Source organism: Hyla sarda, unplaced genomic scaffold, assembly GCF_029499605.1.
Source record: "Hyla sarda isolate aHylSar1 unplaced genomic scaffold, aHylSar1.hap1 scaffold_605, whole genome shotgun sequence".
Classification (NCBI taxonomy): Eukaryota; Metazoa; Chordata; class Amphibia; order Anura; family Hylidae; genus Hyla; species Hyla sarda.
In genome coordinates this window covers 1-22,313 of record NW_026610620.1, presented here as the reverse complement: position 1 = coordinate 22,313, position 22,313 = coordinate 1, and the positions used below count along the sequence as shown (strand labels likewise).

Here is a 22,313-nt window from a genome sequence, read left to right as displayed (position 1 = left end):
TTCCCTTCTCTTCCTCTTACTTTTTTTTCACGTTTTTTTACGTTTTTCTCCTTTTCGCCTCTTTTCTGGGCGTATTATTCTTCTTTTTCTTCTTTTTTTTCGTCTAATGCATACCCCATCAGTGCAGCAATGCTTATTCAATACCGCCAGCAGATGGAGACACTGGGGGATAATTTTCTAAGGATTTATACTGATTTTTCCTGTCTGAATTTGTCGCACAGAAAGTTGCAGGCCAAATATGTGTGACATTTCTGCGACTTTAGCTTCTAGAGCATTTTTACAACATTATACATAGGTGCTGAATACATAAAAAGCGACTGTTCAGCGACAGACAAGTCGCATCGGCTGAAAGTAGGCCAGAATGTCAGTCCATGTTGGAGCAGGTTTAGATACAGTCTAAAGTATAGATCTCAAAGTCTGTGCACAGAATTTAGCAAGGGCCTCGCACCTTCTGATGCATCAGGTAGGTGCACAATAGCATAGCCTAACCCTCTGTACTTTGGTCTATATTGATGCGGGACATAGACAGCCAGCTGATGACCAATCCATTAGTGCAATGGATGGCTGGAAGCATTTGTCTTTGCCTTTGCAATACCACAGAAGCAATGCATGGTCAATGTACAGCAATGACACACCTGTGTGAACAGCCAGGAGACCCCCCCCCCCATGTTATGTTACATAGTTACATAGTTAGTACGGTCGAAAAAAGACATATGTCCATCAAGTTCAACCAGGGAATTAAGGGGTAGGGGTGTGGCGCGATATTGGGGAAGGGATGAGATTTTATATTTCTTCATAAGCATTAATCTTATTTTGTCAATTAGGAACATTCAGCACCCACCCGCTATCAAGGCAGCTGCCTATCATGTCATGCCCTACCTGCACAGGTGTGCTGGCTACTCAAATGATCCAATTAAGGAGGCCATTTAGTCAGCAGCAGCAGAAGTCCTGTGCCTGGACGCTCCAACAGCGGCCAGACACAAGCAGAAGCAGAAGCAGCAGAAGCAGCAGCAGCACCACCTTTTGTTTTTTGGCTGCAGCAGCAGCAAGGCCCACAGGGCTGGCTAGCTGGCTAGCCAGCAAGCAGGTAGCAATGAAAGTAGGAATCTTTCTTTTTAACCCTGTAAGGGGGTGGTGCACTGTACCCGAAGATACTGCCATATCGGGTCAATGCATAGGGCGACGGAAGCAAGCTTCGAAATCGGCCCCCGTTCTCAAAAATCCATTTAATATATGGTCCCCAGATAGGGGACGTATCAGATATTAAACTGATAAGAACAGATACTACACTTGATCTTAGCCAAAAGGCCGAGAAGCGATAACCGTGAAAGGGGCGGGCCCAACAAGGTGCCCTTCATGGGCACTATCACTGCTTGCTGTCAGGGAGGCTGCCAGACAATTTTCCATGCACACTCTGGGCTGGGGGGCAGTCAACCACCAGTACACACAGCAGAACCTAAACCCATACCATTATTGCTAAGCAGCAAGACAGGGGCCCATTGCACTCCCACGGGGCCTTTTTAAATGCAATCCATAACCCGGATTTGCCAGGAACCCTTCTTACTCCTCCTACTTGCATGTGACACTGGGCTTAGGATCTGCATAGGAAACACACACACAAGCACACACCTACCTTTGTTGCCTGCAGATGCCTCCTTGGCTGTCCCCAAACGGTATCAAACCAACACCCACGGGAAGCTGTAAGCATAGAGGACATGCCTGCACCCCATTGGACTTACCTGTGTGGGTTAAATCCGGGTTATTTGACAACCTATGGCGGTGATGGTTCTGCTCAGGCAGAGCAGTGCTGATGCTCCTCATAAAGCTGTCGCTGCTGTGAAGGTTCTAGGTGCATGGGTAAATCCCTATGGTTACATACACAACAAAGCTGGGTTGTTGTTGTTTACACTCTGCAAGGCCTGTGGAAGTGAGTGACATCATAGCACTGTAGTTCTGAGGGTTCTAGATGGATGCAACAATCTCCTGTTGCTTCTATGAAGGCCATAATAGACGACATCACCAAACAGCTCCATAGTCACATACACAGCAAAGGAGAGATGTTGTTTACACCTAGTGATGTCAGTGGTATTGAGTGACATCACAGCACAGTGCTAAGGCTCCTGGGCCTGGACACAGCAGCGGCTGCAATATCTCAACGGAGAATACGTTTATATATATGTGTGTGTGTGCGTGTATATATATATATATATATATATATATATATATATATATATATATATATATATTTCTCCGCCGAAATCACTTTTAAACCCATTTCCACCTTTTTTTTCCCTTCTCTTCCTCTTACTTTTTTTTCACGTTTTTTTACGTTTTTCTCCTTTTCGCCTCTTTTCTGGGCGTATTATTCTTCTTTTTCTTCTTTTTTTTCGTCTAATGCATACCCCATCAGTGCAGCAATGCTTATTCAATACCGCCAGCAGATGGAGACACTGGGGGATAATTTTCTAAGGATTTATACTGATTTTTCCTGTCTGAATTTGTCGCACAGAAAGTTGCAGGCCAAATATGTGTGACATTTCTGCGACTTTAGCTTCTAGAGCATTTTTACAACATTATACATAGGTGCTGAATACATAAAAAGCGACTGTTCAGCGACAGACAAGTCGCATCGGCTGAAAGTAGGCCAGAATGTCAGTCCATGTTGGAGCAGGTTTAGATACAGTCTAAAGTATAGATCTCAAAGTCTGTGCACAGAATTTAGCAAGGGCCTCGCACCTTCTGATGCATCAGGTAGGTGCACAATAGCATAGCCTAACCCTCTGTACTTTGGTCTATATTGATGCGGGACATAGACAGCCAGCTGATGACCAATCCATTAGTGCAATGGATGGCTGGAAGCATTTGTCTTTGCCTTTGCAATACCACAGAAGCAATGCATGGTCAATGTACAGCAATGACACACCTGTGTGAACAGCCAGGAGACCCCCCCCCCCCATGTTATGTTACATAGTTACATAGTTAGTACGGTCGAAAAAAGACATATGTCCATCAAGTTCAACCAGGGAATTAAGGGGTAGGGGTGTGGCGCGATATTGGGGAAGGGATGAGATTTTATATTTCTTCATAAGCATTAATCTTATTTTGTCAATTAGGAACATTCAGCACCCACCCGCTATCAAGGCAGCTGCCTATCATGTCATGCCCTACCTGCACAGGTGTGCTGGCTACTCAAATGATCCAATTAAGGAGGCCATTTAGTCAGCAGCAGCAGAAGTCCTGTGCCTGGACGCTCCAACAGCGGCCAGACACAAGCAGAAGCAGAAGCAGCAGAAGCAGCAGCAGCACCACCTTTTGTTTTTTGGCTGCAGCAGCAGCAAGGCCCACAGGGCTGGCTAGCTGGCTAGCCAGCAAGCAGGTAGCAATGAAAGTAGGAATCTTTCTTTTTAACCCTGTAAGGGGGTGGTGCACTGTACCCGAAGATACTGCCATATCGGGTCAATGCATAGGGCGACGGAAGCAAGCTTCGAAATCGGCCCCCGTTCTCAAAAATCCATTTAATATATGGTCCCCAGATAGGGGACGTATCAGATATTAAACTGATAAGAACAGATACTACACTTGATCTTAGCCAAAAGGCCGAGAAGCGATAACCGTGAAAGGGGCGGGCCCAACAAGGTGCCCTTCATGGGCACTATCACTGCTTGCTGTCAGGGAGGCTGCCAGACAATTTTCCATGCACACTCTGGGCTGGGGGGCAGTCAACCACCAGTACACACAGCAGAACCTAAACCCATACCATTATTGCTAAGCAGCAAGACAGGGGCCCATTGCACTCCCACGGGGCCTTTTTAAATGCAATCCATAACCCGGATTTGCCAGGAACCCTTCTTACTCCTCCTACTTGCATGTGACACTGGGCTTAGGATCTGCATAGGAAACACACACACAAGCACACACCTACCTTTGTTGCCTGCAGATGCCTCCTTGGCTGTCCCCAAACGGTATCAAACCAACACCCACGGGAAGCTGTAAGCATAGAGGACATGCCTGCACCCCATTGGACTTACCTGTGTGGGTTAAATCCGGGTTATTTGACAACCTATGGCGGTGATGGTTCTGCTCAGGCAGAGCAGTGCTGATGCTCCTCATAAAGCTGTCGCTGCTGTGAAGGTTCTAGGTGACATCACAAATCCCTATGGTTACATACACAACAAAGCTGGGTTGTTGTTGTTTACACTCTGCAAGGCCTGTGGAAGTGAGTGACATCATAGCACTGTAGTTCTGAGGGTTCTAGATGGATGCAACAATCTCCTGTTGCTTCTATGAAGGCCGTAATAGACGACATCACCAAACAGCTCCATAGTCACATACACAGCAAAGGAGAGATGTTATTTACACCTAGTGATGTCAGTGGTATTGAGTGACATCACAGCACAGTGCTAAGGCTCCTGGGCCTGGACACAGCAGCGGCTGCAATATCTCAACGGAGAATACGTTTATATATATGTGTGTGTGTGCGCGTATATATATATATATATATATTTCTCCGCCGAAATCACTTTTAAACCCATTTCCACCTTTTTTTCCCTTCTCTTCCTCTTACTTTTTTTTCACGTTTTTTTACGTTTTTCTCCTTTTCGCCTCTTTTCTGGGCGTATTATTCTTCTTTTTCTTCTTTTTTTTCGTCTAATGCATACCCCATCAGTGCAGCAATGCTTATTCAATACCGCCAGCAGATGGAGACACTGGGGGATAATTTTCTAAGGATTTATACTGATTTTTCCTGTCTGAATTTGTCGCACAGAAAGTTGCAGGCCAAATATGTGTGACATTTCTGCGACTTTAGCTTCTAGAGCATTTTTACAACATTATACATAGGTGCTGAATACATAAAAAGCGACTGTTCAGCGACAGACAAGTCGCATCGGCTGAAAGTAGGCCAGAATGTCAGTCCATGTTGGAGCAGGTTTAGATACAGTCTAAAGTATAGATCTCAAAGTCTGTGCACAGAATTTAGCAAGGGCCTCGCACCTTCTGATGCATCAGGTAGGTGCACAATAGCATAGCCTAACCCTCTGTACTTTGGTCTATATTGATGCGGGACATAGACAGCCAGCTGATGACCAATCCATTAGTGCAATGGATGGCTGGAAGCATTTGTCTTTGCCTTTGCAATACCACAGAAGCAATGCATGGTCAATGTACAGCAATGACACACCTGTGTGAACAGCCAGGAGAACCCCCCCCCCCCCCCCCCATGTTATGTTACATAGTTACATAGTTAGTACGGTCGAAAAAAGACATATGTCCATCAAGTTCAACCAGGGAATTAAGGGGTAGGGGTGTGGCGCGATATTGGGGAAGGAATGAGATTTTATATTTCTTCATAAGCATTAATCTTATTTTGTCAATTAGGAACATTCAGCACCCACCCGCTATCAAGGCAGCTGCCTATCATGTCATGCCCTACCTGCACAGGTGTGCTGGCTACTCAAATGATCCAATTAAGGAGGCCATTTAGTCAGCAGCAGCAGAAGTCCTGTGCCTGGACGCTCCAACAGCGGCCAGACACAAGCAGAAGCAGAAGCAGCAGAAGCAGCAGCAGCACCACCTTTTGTTTTTTGGCTGCAGCAGCAGCAAGGCCCACAGGGCTGGCTAGCTGGCTAGCCAGCAAGCAGGTAGCAATGAAAGTAGGAATCTTTCTTTTTAACCCTGTAAGGGGGTGGTGCACTGTACCCGAAGATACTGCCATATCGGGTCAATGCATAGGGCGACGGAAGCAAGCTTCGAAATCGGCCCCCGTTCTCAAAAATCCATTTAATATATGGTCCCCAGATAGGGGACGTATCAGATATTAAACTGATAAGAACAGATACTACACTTGATCTTAGCCAAAAGGCCGAGAAGCGATAACCGTGAAAGGGGCGGGCCCAACAAGGTGCCCTTCATGGGCACTATCACTGCTTGCTGTCAGGGAGGCTGCCAGACAATTTTCCATGCACACTCTGGGCTGGGGGGCAGTCAACCACCAGTACACACAGCAGAACCTAAACCCATACCATTATTGCTAAGCAGCAAGACAGGGGCCCATTGCACTCCCACGGGGCCTTTTTAAATGCAATCCATAACCCGGATTTGCCAGGAACCCTTCTTACTCCTCCTACTTGCATGTGACACTGGGCTTAGGATCTGCATAGGAAACACACACACAAGCACACACCTACCTTTGTTGCCTGCAGATGCCTCCTTGGCTGTCCCCAAACGGTATCAAACCAACACCCACGGGAAGCTGTAAGCATAGAGGACATGCCTGCACCCCATTGGACTTACCTGTGTGGGTTAAATCCGGGTTATTTGACAACCTATGGCGGTGATGGTTCTGCTCAGGCAGAGCAGTGCTGATGCTCCTCATAAAGCTGTCGCTGCTGTGAAGGTTCTAGGTGACATCACAAATCCCTATGGTTACATACACAACAAAGCTGGGTTGTTGTTGTTTACACTCTGCAAGGCCTGTGGAAGTGAGTGACATCATAGCACTGTAGTTCTGAGGGTTCTAGATGGATGCAACAATCTCCTGTTGCTTCTATGAAGGCCATAATAGACGACATCACCAAACAGCTCCATAGTCACATACACAGCAAAGGAGAGATGTTGTTTACACCTAGTGATGTCAGTGGTATTGAGTGACATCACAGCACAGTGCTAAGGCTCCTGGGCCTGGACACAGCAGCGGCTGCAATATCTCAACGGAGAATACGTTTATATATATGTGTGTGTGTGCGCGTATATATATATATATATATATATATATATATATATATATATTTCTCCGCCGAAATCACTTTTAAACCCATTTCCACCTTTTTTTCCCTTCTCTTCCTCTTACTTTTTTTTCACGTTTTTTTACGTTTTTCTCCTTTTCGCCTCTTTACTGGGCGTATTATTCTTCTTTTTCTTCTTTTTTTTCGTCTAATGCATACCCCATCAGTGCAGCAATGCTTATTCAATACCGCCAGCAGATGGAGACACTGGGGGATAATTTTCTAAGGATTTATACTGATTTTTCCTGTCTGAATTTGTCGCACAGAAAGTTGCAGGCCAAATATGTGTGACATTTCTGCGACTTTAGCTTCTAGAGCATTTTTACAACATTATACATAGGTGCTGAATACATAAAAAGCGACTGTTCAGCGACAGACAAGTCGCATCGGCTGAAAGTAGGCCAGAATGTCAGTCCATGTTGGAGCAGGTTTAGATACAGTCTAAAGTATAGATCTCAAAGTCTGTGCACAGAATTTAGCAAGGGCCTCGCACCTTCTGATGCATCAGGTAGGTGCACAATAGCATAGCCTAACCCTCTGTACTTTGGTCTATATTGATGCGGGACATAGACAGCCAGCTGATGACCAATCCATTAGTGCAATGGATGGCTGGAAGCATTTGTCTTTGCCTTTGCAATACCACAGAAGCAATGCATGGTCAATGTACAGCAATGACACACCTGTGTGAACAGCCAGGAGACCCCCCCCCCCCCATGTTATGTTACATAGTTACATAGTTAGTACGGTCGAAAAAAGACATATGTCCATCAAGTTCAACCAGGGAATTAAGGGGTAGGGGTGTGGCGCGATATTGGGGAAGGGATGAGATTTTATATTTCTTCATAAGCATTAATCTTATTTTGTCAATTAGGAACATTCAGCACCCACCCGCTATCAAGGCAGCTGCCTATCATGTCATGCCCTACCTGCACAGGTGTGCTGGCTACTCAAATGATCCAATTAAGGAGGCCATTTAGTCAGCAGCAGCAGAAGTCCTGTGCCTGGACGCTCCAACAGCGGCCAGACACAAGCAGAAGCAGAAGCAGCAGAAGCAGCAGCAGCACCACCTTTTGTTTTTTGGCTGCAGCAGCAGCAAGGCCCACAGGGCTGGCTAGCTGGCTAGCCAGCAAGCAGGTAGCAATGAAAGTAGGAATCTTTCTTTTTAACCCTGTAAGGGGGTGGTGCACTGTACCCGAAGATACTGCCATATCGGGTCAATGCATAGGGCGACGGAAGCAAGCTTCGAAATCGGCCCCCGTTCTCAAAAATCCATTTAATATATGGTCCCCAGATAGGGGACGTATCAGATATTAAACTGATAAGAACAGATACTACACTTGATCTTAGCCAAAAGGCCGAGAAGCGATAACCGTGAAAGGGGCGGGCCCAACAAGGTGCCCTTCATGGGCACTATCACTGCTTGCTGTCAGGGAGGCTGCCAGACAATTTTCCATGCACACTCTGGGCTGGGGGGCAGTCAACCACCAGTACACACAGCAGAACCTAAACCCATACCATTATTGCTAAGCAGCAAGACAGGGGCCCATTGCACTCCCACGGGGCCTTTTTAAATGCAATCCATAACCCGGATTTGCCAGGAACCCTTCTTACTCCTCCTACTTGCATGTGACACTGGGCTTAGGATCTGCATAGGAAACACACACACAAGCACACACCTACCTTTGTTGCCTGCAGATGCCTCCTTGGCTGTCCCCAAACGGTATCAAACCAACACCCACGGGAAGCTGTAAGCATAGAGGACATGCCTGCACCCCATTGGACTTACCTGTGTGGGTTAAATCCGGGTTATTTGACAACCTATGGCGGTGATGGTTCTGCTCAGGCAGAGCAGTGCTGATGCTCCTCATAAAGCTGTCGCTGCTGTGAAGGTTCTAGGTGACATCACAAATCCCTATGGTTACATACACAACAAAGCTGGGTTGTTGTTGTTTACACTCTGCAAGGCCTGTGGAAGTGAGTGACATCATAGCACTGTAGTTCTGAGGGTTCTAGATGGATGCAACAATCTCCTGTTGCTTCTATGAAGGCCATAATAGACGACATCACCAAACAGCTCCATAGTCACATACACAGCAAAGGAGAGATGTTGTTTACACCTAGTGATGTCAGTGGTATTGAGTGACATCACAGCACAGTGCTAAGGCTCCTGGGCCTGGACACAGCAGCGGCTGCAATATCTCAACGGAGAATACGTTTATATATATGTGTGTGTGTGCGCGTATATATATATATATATATATATATATATATATATATATATATATATATTTCTCCGCCGAAATCACTTTTAAACCCATTTCCACCTTTTTTTCCCTTCTCTTCCTCTTACTTTTTTTTCACGTTTTTTTACGTTTTTCTCCTTTTCGCCTCTTTTCTGGGCGTATTATTCTTCTTTTTCTTCTTTTTTTTCGTCTAATGCATACCCCATCAGTGCAGCAATGCTTATTCAATACCGCCAGCAGATGGAGACACTGGGGGATAATTTTCTAAGGATTTATACTGATTTTTCCTGTCTGAATTTGTCGCACAGAAAGTTGCAGGCCAAATATGTGTGACATTTCTGCGACTTTAGCTTCTAGAGCATTTTTACAACATTATACATAGGTGCTGAATACATAAAAAGCGACTGTTCAGCGACAGACAAGTCGCATCGGCTGAAAGTAGGCCAGAATGTCAGTCCATGTTGGAGCAGGTTTAGATACAGTCTAAAGTATAGATCTCAAAGTCTGTGCACAGAATTTAGCAAGGGCCTCGCACCTTCTGATGCATCAGGTAGGTGCACAATAGCATAGCCTAACCCTCTGTACTTTGGTCTATATTGATGCGGGACATAGACAGCCAGCTGATGACCAATCCATTAGTGCAATGGATGGCTGGAAGCATTTGTCTTTGCCTTTGCAATACCACAGAAGCAATGCATGGTCAATGTACAGCAATGACACACCTGTGTGAACAGCCAGGAGACCCCCCCCCCCCCCCCATATTATGTTACATAGTTACATAGTTAGTACGGTCGAAAAAAGACATATGTCCATCAAGTTCAACCAGGGAATTAAGGGGTAGGGGTGTGGCGCGATATTGGGGAAGGGATGAGATTTTATATTTCTTCATAAGCATTAATCTTATTTTGTCAATTAGGAACATTCAGCACCCACCCGCTATCAAGGCAGCTGCCTATCATGTCATGCCCTACCTGCACAGGTGTGCTGGCTACTCAAATGATCCAATTAAGGAGGCCATTTAGTCAGCAGCAGCAGAAGTCCTGTGCCTGGACGCTCCAACAGCGGCCAGACACAAGCAGAAGCAGAAGCAGCAGAAGCAGCAGCAGCACCACCTTTTGTTTTTTGGCTGCAGCAGCAGCAAGGCCCACAGGGCTGGCTAGCTGGCTAGCCAGCAAGCAGGTAGCAATGAAAGTAGGAATCTTTCTTTTTAACCCTGTAAGGGGGTGGTGCACTGTACCCGAAGATACTGCCATATCGGGTCAATGCATAGGGCGACGGAAGCAAGCTTCGAAATCGGCCCCCGTTCTCAAAAATCCATTTAATATATGGTCCCCAGATAGGGGACGTATCAGATATTAAACTGATAAGAACAGATACTACACTTGATCTTAGCCAAAAGGCCGAGAAGCGATAACCGTGAAAGGGGCGGGCCCAACAAGGTGCCCTTCATGGGCACTATCACTGCTTGCTGTCAGGGAGGCTGCCAGACAATTTTCCATGCACACTCTGGGCTGGGGGGCAGTCAACCACCAGTACACACAGCAGAACCTAAACCCATACCATTATTGCTAAGCAGCAAGACAGGGGCCCATTGCACTCCCACGGGGCCTTTTTAAATGCAATCCATAACCCGGATTTGCCAGGAACCCTTCTTACTCCTCCTACTTGCATGTGACACTGGGCTTAGGATCTGCATAGGAAACACACACACAAGCACACACCTACCTTTGTTGCCTGCAGATGCCTCCTTGGCTGTCCCCAAACGGTATCAAACCAACACCCACGGGAAGCTGTAAGCATAGAGGACATGCCTGCACCCCATTGGACTTACCTGTGTGGGTTAAATCCGGGTTATTTGACAACCTATGGCGGTGATGGTTCTGCTCAGGCAGAGCAGTGCTGATGCTCCTCATAAAGCTGTCGCTGCTGTGAAGGTTCTAGGTGACATCACAAATCCCTATGGTTACATACACAACAAAGCTGGGTTGTTGTTGTTTACACTCTGCAAGGCCTGTGGAAGTGAGTGACATCATAGCACTGTAGTTCTGAGGGTTCTAGATGGATGCAACAATCTCCTGTTGCTTCTATGAAGGCCATAATAGACGACATCACCAAACAGCTCCATAGTCACATACACAGCAAAGGAGAGATGTTGTTTACACCTAGTGATGTCAGTGGTATTGAGTGACATCACAGCACAGTGCTAAGGCTCCTGGGCCTGGACACAGCAGCGGCTGCAATATCTCAACGGAGAATACGTTTATATATATGTGTGTGTGTGCGCGTATATATATATATATATATATATATATATATATATATATATATATTCTCCGCCGAAATCACTTTTAAACCCATTTCCACCTTTTTTTCCCTTCTCTTCCTCTTACTTTTTTTTCACGTTTTTTTACGTTTTTCTCCTTTTCGCCTCTTTTCTGGGCGTATTATTCTTCTTTTTCTTCTTTTTTTTCGTCTAATGCATACCCCATCAGTGCAGCAATGCTTATTCAATACCGCCAGCAGATGGAGACACTGGGGGATAATTTTCTAAGGATTTATACTGATTTTTCCTGTCTGAATTTGTCGCACAGAAAGTTGCAGGCCAAATATGTGTGACATTTCTGCGACTTTAGCTTCTAGAGCATTTTTACAACATTATACATAGGTGCTGAATACATAAAAAGCGACTGTTCAGCGACAGACAAGTCGCATCGGCTGAAAGTAGGCCAGAATGTCAGTCCATGTTGGAGCAGGTTTAGATACAGTCTAAAGTATAGATCTCAAAGTCTGTGCACAGAATTTAGCAAGGGCCTCGCACCTTCTGATGCATCAGGTAGGTGCACAATAGCATAGCCTAACCCTCTGTACTTTGGTCTATATTGATGCGGGACATAGACAGCCAGCTGATGACCAATCCATTAGTGCAATGGATGGCTGGAAGCATTTGTCTTTGCCTTTGCAATACCACAGAAGCAATGCATGGTCAATGTACAGCAATGACACACCTGTGTGAACAGCCAGGAGACCCCCCCCCCCCCCCCATATTATGTTACATAGTTACATAGTTAGTACGGTCGAAAAAAGACATATGTCCATCAAGTTCAACCAGGGAATTAAGGGGTAGGGGTGTGGCGCGATATTGGGGAAGGGATGAGATTTTATATTTCTTCATAAGCATTAATCTTATTTTGTCAATTAGGAACATTCAGCACCCACCCGCTATCAAGGCAGCTGCCTATCATGTCATGCCCTACCTGCACAGGTGTGCTGGCTACTCAAATGATCCAATTAAGGAGGCCATTTAGTCAGCAGCAGCAGAAGTCCTGTGCCTGGACGCTCCAACAGCGGCCAGACACAAGCAGAAGCAGAAGCAGCAGAAGCAGCAGCAGCACCACCTTTTGTTTTTTGGCTGCAGCAGCAGCAAGGCCCACAGGGCTGGCTAGCTGGCTAGCCAGCAAGCAGGTAGCAATGAAAGTAGGAATCTTTCTTTTTAACCCTGTAAGGGGGTGGTGCACTGTACCCGAAGATACTGCCATATCGGGTCAATGCATAGGGCGACGGAAGCAAGCTTCGAAATCGGCCCCCGTTCTCAAAAATCCATTTAATATATGGTCCCCAGATAGGGGACGTATCAGATATTAAACTGATAAGAACAGATACTACACTTGATCTTAGCCAAAAGGCCGAGAAGCGATAACCGTGAAAGGGGCGGGCCCAACAAGGTGCCCTTCATGGGCACTATCACTGCTTGCTGTCAGGGAGGCTGCCAGACAATTTTCCATGCACACTCTGGGCTGGGGGGCAGTCAACCACCAGTACACACAGCAGAACCTAAACCCATACCATTATTGCTAAGCAGCAAGACAGGGGCCCATTGCACTCCCACGGGGCCTTTTTAAATGCAATCCATAACCCGGATTTGCCAGGAACCCTTCTTACTCCTCCTACTTGCATGTGACACTGGGCTTAGGATCTGCATAGGAAACACACACACAAGCACACACCTACCTTTGTTGCCTGCAGATGCCTCCTTGGCTGTCCCCAAACGGTATCAAACCAACACCCACGGGAAGCTGTAAGCATAGAGGACATGCCTGCACCCCATTGGACTTACCTGTGTGGGTTAAATCCGGGTTATTTGACAACCTATGGCGGTGATGGTTCTGCTCAGGCAGAGCAGTGCTGATGCTCCTCATAAAGCTGTTGCTGCTGTGAAGGTTCTAGGTGACATCACAAATCCCTATGGTTACATACACAACAAAGCTGGGTTGTTGTTGTTTACACTCTGCAAGGCCTGTGGAAGTGAGTGACATCATAGCACTGTAGTTCTGAGGGTTCTAGATGGATGCAACAATCTCCTGTTGCTTCTATGAAGGCCATAATAGACGACATCACCAAACAGCTCCATAGTCACATACACAGCAAAGGAGAGATGTTGTTTACACCTAGTGATGTCAGTGGTATTGAGTGACATCACAGCACAGTGCTAAGGCTCCTGGGCCTGGACACAGCAGCGGCTGCAATATCTCAACGGAGAATACGTTTATATATATGTGTGTGTGTGCGCGTATATATATATATATATATATATATATATATATATATATATATTTCTCCGCCGAAATCACTTTTAAACCCATTTCCACCTTTTTTTCCCTTCTCTTCCTCTTACTTTTTTTTCACGTTTTTTTACGTTTTTCTCCTTTTCGCCTCTTTTCTGGGCGTATTATTCTTCTTTTTCTTCTTTTTTTTCGTCTAATGCATACCCCATCAGTGCAGCAATGCTTATTCAATACCGCCAGCAGATGGAGACACTGGGGGATAATTTTATAAGGATTTATACTGATTTTTCCTGTCTGAATTTGTCGCACAGAAAGTTGCAGGCCAAATATGTGTGACATTTCTGCGACTTTAGCTTCTAGAGCATTTTTACAACATTATACATAGGTGCTGAATACATAAAAAGCGACTGTTCAGCGACAGACAAGTCGCATCGGCTGAAAGTAGGCCAGAATGTCAGTCCATGTTGGAGCAGGTTTAGATACAGTCTAAAGTATAGATCTCAAAGTCTGTGCACAGAATTTAGCAAGGGCCTCGCACCTTCTGATGCATCAGGTAGGTGCACAATAGCATAGCCTAACCCTCTGTACTTTGGTCTATATTGATGCGGGACATAGACAGCCAGCTGATGACCAATCCATTAGTGCAATGGATGGCTGGAAGCATTTGTCTTTGCCTTTGCAATACCACAGAAGCAATGCATGGTCAATGTACAGCAATGACACACCTGTGTGAACAGCCAGGAGACCCCCCCCCCCATGTTATGTTACATAGTTACATAGTTAGTACGGTCGAAAAAAGACATATGTCCATCAAGTTCAACCAGGGAATTAAGGGGTAGGGGTGTGGCGCGATATTGGGGAAGGGATGAGATTTTATATTTCTTCATAAGCATTAATCTTATTTTGTCAATTAGGAACATTCAGCACCCACCCGCTATCAAGGCAGCTGCCTATCATGTCATGCCCTACCTGCACAGGTGTGCTGGCTACTCAAATGATCCAATTAAGGAGGCCATTTAGTCAGCAGCAGCAGAAGTCCTGTGCCTGGACGCTCCAACAGCGACCAGACACAAGCAGAAGCAGAAGCAGCAGAAGCAGCAGCAGCACCACCTTTTGTTTTTTGGCTGCAGCAGCAGCAAGGCCCACAGGGCTGGCTAGCTGGCTAGCCAGCAAGCAGGTAGCAATGAAAGTAGGAATCTTTCTTTTTAACCCTGTAAGGGGGTGGTGCACTGTACCCGAAGATACTGCCATATCGGGTCAATGCATAGGGCGACGGAAGCAAGCTTCGAAATCGGCCCCCGTTCTCAAAAATCCATTTAATATATGGTCCCCAGATAGGGGACGTATCAGATATTAAACTGATAAGAACAGATACTACACTTGATCTTAGCCAAAAGGCCGAGAAGCGATAACCGTGAAAGGGGCGGGCCCAACAAGGTGCCCTTCATGGGCACTATCACTGCTTGCTGTCAGGGAGGCTGCCAGACAATTTTCCATGCACACTCTGGGCTGGGGGGCAGTCAACCACCAGTACACACAGCAGAACCTAAACCCATACCATTATTGCTAAGCAGCAAGACAGGGGCCCATTGCACTCCCACGGGGCCTTTTTAAATGCAATCCATAACCCGGATTTGCCAGGAACCCTTCTTACTCCTCCTACTTGCATGTGACACTGGGCTTAGGATCTGCATAGGAAACACACACACAAGCACACACCTACCTTTGTTGCCTGCAGATGCCTCCTTGGCTGTCCCCAAACGGTATCAAACCAACACCCACGGGAAGCTGTAAGCATAGAGGACATGCCTGCACCCCATTGGACTTACCTGTGTGGGTTAAATCCGGGTTATTTGACAACCTATGGCGGTGATGGTTCTGCTCAGGCAGAGCAGTGCTGATGCTCCTCATAAAGCTGTCGCTGCTGTGAAGGTTCTAGGTGACATCACAAATCCCTATGGTTACATACACAACAAAGCTGGGTTGTTGTTGTTTACACTCTGCAAGGCCTGTGGAAGTGAGTGACATCATAGCACTGTAGTTCTGAGGGTTCTAGATGGATGCAACAATCTCCTGTTGCTTCTATGAAGGCCATAATAGACGACATCACCAAACAGCTCCATAGTCACATACACAGCAAAGGAGAGATGTTGTTTACACCTAGTGATGTCAGTGGTATTGAGTGACATCACAGCACAGTGCTAAGGCTCCTGGGCCTGGACACAGCAGCGGCTGCAATATCTCAACGGAGAATACGTTTATATATATGTGTGTGTGTGCGCGTATATATATATATATATATATATATATATATATATATATATATATTTCTCCGCCGAAATCACTTTTAAACCCATTTCCACCTTTTTTTCCCTTCTCTTCCTCTTACTTTTTTTTCACGTTTTTTTACGTTTTTCTCCTTTTCGCCTCTTTTCTGGGCGTATTATTCTTCTTTTTCTTCTTTTTTTTCGTCTAATGCATACCCCATCAGTGCAGCAATGCTTATTCAATACCGCCAGCAGATGGAGACACTGGGGGATAATTTTCTAAGGATTTATACTGATTTTTCCTGTCTGAATTTGTCGCAAAGAAAGTTGCAGGCCAAATATGTGTGACATTTCTGCGACTTTAGCTTCTAGAGCATTTTTACAACATTATACATAGGTGCTGAATACATAAAAAGCGACTGTTCAGCGACAGACAAGTCGCATCGGCTGAAAGTAGGCCAGAATGTCAGTCCATGTTGGAGCAGGTTTAGATACAGTCTAAAGTATAGATCTCAAAGTCTGTGCACAGAATTTAGCAAGGGCCTCGCACCTTCTGATGCATCAGGTAGGTGCACAATAGCATAGCCTAACCCTCTGTACTTTGGTCTATATTGATGCGGGACATAGACAGCCAGCTGATGACCAATCCATTAGTGCAATGGATGGCTGGAAGCATTTGTCTTTGCCTTTGCAATACCACAGAAGCAATGCATGGTCAATGTACAGCAATGACACACCTGTGTGAACAGCCAGGAGACCCCCCCCCCCCATGTTATGTTACATAGTTACATAGTTAGTACGGTCGAAAAAAGACATATGTCCATCAAGTTCAACCAGGGAATTAAGGGGTAGGGGTGTGGCGCGATATTGGGGAAGGGATGAGATTTTATATTTCTTCATAAGCATTAATCTTATTTTGTCAATTAGGAACATTCAGCACCCACCCGCTATCAAGGCAGCTGCCTATCATGTCATGCCCTACCTGCACAGGTGTGCTGGCTACTCAAATGATCCAATTAAGGAGGCCATTTAGTCAGCAGCAGCAGAAGTCCTGTGCCTGGACGCTCCAACAGCGGCCAGACACAAGCAGAAGCAGAAGCAGCAGAAGCAGCAGCAGCACCACCTTTTGTTTTTTGGCTGCAGCAGCAGCAAGGCCCACAGGGCTGGCTAGCTGGCTAGCCAGCAAGCAGGTAGCAATGAAAGTAGGAATCTTTCTTTTTAACCCTGTAAGGGGGTGGTGCACTGTACCCGAAGATACTCCCATATCGGGTCAATGCATAGGGCGACGGAAGCAAGCTTCGAAATCGGCCCCCGTTCTCAAAAATCCATTTAATATATGGTCCCCAGATAGGGGACGTATCAGATATTAAACTGATAAGAACAGATACTACACTTGATCTTAGCCAAAAGGCCGAGAAGCGATAACCGTGAAAGGGGCGGGCCCAACAAGGTGCCCTTCATGGGCACTATCACTGCTTGCTGTCAGGGAGGCTGCCAGACAATTTTCCATGCACACTCTGGGCTGGGGGGCAGTCAACCACCAGTACACACAGCAGAACCTAAACCCATACCATTATTGCTAAGCAGCAAGACAGGGGCCCATTGCACTCTCACGGGGCCTTTTTAAATGCAATCCATAACCCGGATTTGCCAGGAACCCTTCTTACTCCTCCTACTTGCATGTGACACTGGGCTTAGGATCTGCATAGGAAACACACACACAAGCACACACCTACCTTTGTTGCCTGCAGATGCCTCCTTGGCTGTCCCCAAACGGTATCAAACCAACACCCACGGGAAGCTGTAAGCATAGAGGACATGCCTGCACCCCATTGGACTTACCTGTGTGGGTTAAATCCGGGTTATTTGACAACCTATGGCGGTGATGGTTCTGCTCAGGCAGAGCAGTGCTGATGCTCCTCATAAAGCTGTCGCTGCTGTGAAGGTTCTAGGTGACATCACAAATCCCTATGGTTACATACACAACAAAGCTGGGTTGTTGTTGTTTACACTCTGCAAGGCCTGTGGAAGTGAGTGACATCATAGCACTGTAGTTCTGAGGGTTCTAGATGGATGCAACAATCTCCTGTTGCTTCTATGAAGGCCATAATAGACGACATCACCAAACAGCTCCATAGTCACATACACAGCAAAGGAGAGATGTTGTTTACACCTAGTGATGTCAGTGGTATTGAGTGACATCACAGCACAGTGCTAAGGCTCCTGGGCCTGGACACAGCAGCGGCTGCAATATCTCAACGGAGAATACGTTTATATATATGTGTGTGTGTGCGCGTATATATATATATATATATATATATATATATATATATATTTCTCCGCCGAAATCACTTTTAAACCCATTTCCACCTTTTTTTCCCTTCTCTTCCTCTTACTTTTTTTTCACGTTTTTTTACGTTTTTCTCCTTTTCGCCTCTTTTCTGGGCGTATTATTCTTCTTTTTCTTCTTTTTTTTCGTCTAATGCATACCCCATCAGTGCAGCAATGCTTATTCAATACCGCCAGCAGATGGAGACACTGGGGGATAATTTTCTAAGGATTTATACTGATTTTTCCTGTCTGAATTTGTCGCACAGAAAGTTGCAGGCCAAATATGTGTGACATTTCTGCGACTTTAGCTTCTAGAGCATTTTTACAACATTATACATAGGTGCTGAATACATAAAAAGCGACTGTTCAGCGACAGACAAGTCGCATCGGCTGAAAGTAGGCCAGAATGTCAGTCCATGTTGGAGCAGGTTTAGATACAGTCTAAAGTATAGATCTCAAAGTCTGTGCACAGAATTTAGCAAGGGCCTCGCACCTTCTGATTCATCAGGTAGGTGCACAATAGCATAGCCTAACCCTCTGTACTTTGGTCTATATTGATGCGGGACATAGACAGCCAGCTGATGACCAATCCATTAGTGCAATGGATGGCTGGAAGCATTTGTCTTTGCCTTTGCAATACCACAGAAGCAATGCATGGTCAATGTACAGCAATGACACACCTGTGTGAACAGCCAGGAGACCCCCCCCCCCCCCCCCCCCATGTTATGTTACATAGTTACATAGTTAGTACGGTCGAAAAAAGACATATGTCCATCAAGTTCAACCAGGGAATTAAGGGGTAGGGGTGTGGCGCGATATTGGGGAAGGGATGAGATTTTATATTTCTTCATAAGCATTAATCTTATTTTGTCAATTAGGAACATTCAGCACCCACCCGCTATCAAGGCAGCTGCCTATCATGTCATGCCCTACCTGCACAGGTGTGCTGGCTACTCAAATGATCCAATTAAGGAGGCCATTTAGTTAGCAGCAGCAGAAGTCCTGTGCCTGGACGCTCCAACAGCGGCCAGACACAAGCAGAAGCAGAAGCAGCAGAAGCAGCAGCAGCACCACCTTTTGTTTTTTGGCTGCAGCAGCAGCAAGGCCCACAGGGCTGGCTAGCTGGCTAGCCAGCAAGCAGGTAGCAATGAAAGTAGGAATCTTTCTTTTTAACCCTGTAAGGGGGTGGTGCACTGTACCCGAAGATACTGCCATATCGGGTCAATGCATAGGGCGACGGAAGCAAGCTTCGAAATCGGCCCCCGTTCTCAAAAATCCATTTAATATATGGTCCCCAGATAGGGGACGTATCAGATATTAAACTGATAAGAACAGATACTACACTTGATCTTAGCCAAAAGGCCGAGAAGCGATAACCGTGAAAGGGGCGGGCCCAACAAGGTGCCCTTCATGGGCACTATCACTGCTTGCTGTCAGGGAGGCTGCCAGACAATTTTCCATGCACACTCTGGGCTGGGGGGCAGTCAACCACCAGTACACACAGCAGAACCTAAACCCATACCATTATTGCTAAGCAGCAAGACAGGGGCCCATTGCACTCCCACGGGGCCTTTTTAAATGCAATCCATAACCCGGATTTGCCAGGAACCCTTCTTACTCCTCCTACTTGCATGTGACACTGGGCTTAGGATCTGCATAGGAAACACACACACAAGCACACACCTACCTTTGTTGCCTGCAGATGCCTCCTTGGCTGTCCCCAAACGGTATCAAACCAACACCCACGGGAAGCTGTAAGCATAGAGGACATGCCTGCACCCCATTGGACTTACCTGTGTGGGTTAAATCCGGGTTATTTGACAACCTATGGCGGTGATGGTTCTGCTCAGGCAGAGCAGTGCTGATGCTCCTCATAAAGCTGTCGCTGCTGTGAAGGTTCTAGGTGACATCACAAATCCCTATGGTTACATACACAACAAAGCTGGGTTGTTGTTGTTTACACTCTGCAAGGCCTGTGGAAGTGAGTGACATCATAGCACTGTAGTTCTGAGGGTTCTAGATGGATGCAACAATCTCCTGTTGCTTCTATGAAGGCCATAATAGACGACATCACCAAACAGCTCCATAGTCACATACACAGCAAAGGAGAGATGTTGTTTACACCTAGTGATGTCAGTGGTATTGAGTGACATCACAGCACAGTGCTAAGGCTCCTGGGCCTGGACACAGCAGCGGCTGCAATATCTCAACGGAGAATACGTTTATATATATGTGTGTGTGTGTGCGCGTATATATATATATATATATATATATATATATATATATATATATATATTCTCCGCCGAAATCACTTTTAAACCCATTTCCACCTTTTTTTCCCTTCTCTTCCTCTTACTTTTTTTTCACGTTTTTTTACGTTTTTCTCCTTTTCGCCTCTTTTCTGGGCGTATTATTCTTCTTTTTCTTCTTTTTTTTCGTCTAATGCATACCCCATCAGTGCAGCAATGCTTATTCAATACCGCCAGCAGATGGAGACACTGGGGGATAATTTTCTAAGGATTTATACTGATTTTTCCTGTCTGAATTTGTCGCACAGAAAGTTGCAGGCCAAATATGTGTGACATTTCTGCGACTTTAGCTTCTAGAGCATTTTTACAACATTATACATAGGTGCTGAATACATAAAAAGCGACTGTTCAGCGACAGACAAGTCGCATCGGCTGAAAGTAGGCCAGAATGTCAGTCCATGTTGGAGCAGGTTTAGATACAGTCTAAAGTATAGATCTCAAAGTCTGTGCACAGAATTTAGCAAGGGCCTCGCACCTTCTGATGCATCAGGTAGGTGCACAATAGCATAGCCTAACCCTCTGTACTTTGGTCTATATTGATGCGGGACATAGACAGCCAGCTGATGACCAATCCATTAGTGCAATGGATGGCTGGAAGCATTTGTCTTTGCCTTTGCAATACCACAGAAGCAATGCATGGTCAATGTACAGCAATGACACACCTGTGTGAACAGCCAGGAGACCCCCCCCCCCCCCCCCCATGTTATGTTACATAGTTACATAGTTAGTACGGTCGAAAAAAGACATATGTCCATCAAGTTCAACCAGGGAATTAAGGGGTAGGGGTGTGGCGCGATATTGGGGAAGGGATGAGATTTTATATTTCTTCATAAGCATTAATCTTATTTTGTCAATTAGGAACATTCAGCACCCACCCGCTATCAAGGCAGCTGCCTATCATGTCATGCCCTACCTGCACAGGTGTGCTGGCTACTCAAATGATCCAATTAAGGAGGCCATTTAGTCAGCAGCAGCAGAAGTCCTGTGCCTGGACGCTCCAACAGCGGCCAGACACAAGCAGAAGCAGAAGCAGCAGAAGCAGCAGCAGCACCACCTTTTGTTTTTTGGCTGCAGCAGCAGCAAGGCCCACAGGGCTGGCTAGCTGGCTAGCCAGCAAGCAGGTAGCAATGAAAGTAGGAATCTTTCTTTTTAACCCTGTAAGGGGGTGGTGCACTGTACCCGAAGATACTGCCATATCGGGTCAATGCATAGGGCGACGGAAGCAAGCTTCGAAATCGGCCCCCGTTCTCAAAAATCCATTTAATATATGGTCCCCAGATAGGGGACGTATCAGATATTAAACTGATAAGAACAGATACTACACTTGATCTTAGCCAAAAGGCCGAGAAGCGATAACCGTGAAAGGGGCGGGCCCAACAAGGTGCCCTTCATGGGCACTATCACTGCTTGCTGTCAGGGAGGCTGCCAGACAATTTTCCATGCACACTCTGGGCTGGGGGGCAGTCAACCACCAGTACACACAGCAGAACCTAAACCCATACCATTATTGCTAAGCAGCAAGACAGGGGCCCATTGCACTCCCACGGGGCCTTTTTAAATGCAATCCATAACCCGGATTTGCCAGGAACCCTTCTTACTCCTCCTACTTGCATGTGACACTGGGCTTAGGATCTGCATAGGAAACACACACACAAGCACACACCTACCTTTGTTGCCTGCAGATGCCTCCTTGGCTGTCCCCAAACGGTATCAAACCAACACCCACGGGAAGCTGTAAGCATAGAGGACATGCCTGCACCCCATTGGACTTACCTGTGTGGGTTAAATCCGGGTTATTTGACAACCTATGGCGGTGATG

At 46.1% G+C, this 22,313-nt stretch overlaps 10 non-coding genes across 10 annotated transcripts; all 10 read right to left on the bottom strand.

Moving 5' to 3' along the window:
- Window positions 1–1,129: 1,129 nt before the first annotated feature.
- LOC130340949 (U2 spliceosomal RNA) lies at window positions 1,130–1,320 on the bottom strand. Its single transcript, XR_008880972.1, has one exon. It is a non-coding gene; the product is annotated as a U2 spliceosomal RNA (small nuclear RNA).
- Window positions 1,321–3,418: 2,098 nt separating this feature from the next.
- Window positions 3,419–3,609, bottom strand: LOC130340948 (U2 spliceosomal RNA). Its single transcript, XR_008880971.1, has one exon. It is a non-coding gene; the product is annotated as a U2 spliceosomal RNA (small nuclear RNA).
- A 2,072-nt stretch (window positions 3,610–5,681) lies between these two features.
- On the bottom strand, window positions 5,682–5,872 carry LOC130340939 (U2 spliceosomal RNA). Its single transcript, XR_008880966.1, has one exon. It is a non-coding gene; the product is annotated as a U2 spliceosomal RNA (small nuclear RNA).
- A 2,086-nt stretch (window positions 5,873–7,958) lies between these two features.
- On the bottom strand, window positions 7,959–8,149 carry LOC130340927 (U2 spliceosomal RNA). Its single transcript, XR_008880955.1, has one exon. It is a non-coding gene; the product is annotated as a U2 spliceosomal RNA (small nuclear RNA).
- A 2,097-nt stretch (window positions 8,150–10,246) lies between these two features.
- On the bottom strand, window positions 10,247–10,437 carry LOC130340915 (U2 spliceosomal RNA). The gene has a single exon (XR_008880944.1). It is a non-coding gene; the product is annotated as a U2 spliceosomal RNA (small nuclear RNA).
- A 2,092-nt stretch (window positions 10,438–12,529) lies between these two features.
- LOC130340903 (U2 spliceosomal RNA) lies at window positions 12,530–12,720 on the bottom strand. The gene has a single exon (XR_008880933.1). It is a non-coding gene; the product is annotated as a U2 spliceosomal RNA (small nuclear RNA).
- Window positions 12,721–14,806: 2,086 nt separating this feature from the next.
- On the bottom strand, window positions 14,807–14,997 carry LOC130340991 (U2 spliceosomal RNA). The gene has a single exon (XR_008881010.1). It is a non-coding gene; the product is annotated as a U2 spliceosomal RNA (small nuclear RNA).
- Window positions 14,998–17,086: 2,089 nt separating this feature from the next.
- Window positions 17,087–17,277, bottom strand: LOC130340936 (U2 spliceosomal RNA). Its single transcript, XR_008880963.1, has one exon. It is a non-coding gene; the product is annotated as a U2 spliceosomal RNA (small nuclear RNA).
- Window positions 17,278–19,368: 2,091 nt separating this feature from the next.
- LOC130340978 (U2 spliceosomal RNA) lies at window positions 19,369–19,559 on the bottom strand. The gene has a single exon (XR_008880999.1). It is a non-coding gene; the product is annotated as a U2 spliceosomal RNA (small nuclear RNA).
- A 2,098-nt stretch (window positions 19,560–21,657) lies between these two features.
- LOC130340966 (U2 spliceosomal RNA) lies at window positions 21,658–21,848 on the bottom strand. The gene has a single exon (XR_008880988.1). It is a non-coding gene; the product is annotated as a U2 spliceosomal RNA (small nuclear RNA).
- Between the last annotated feature and the right edge of the window lie 465 nt (window positions 21,849–22,313).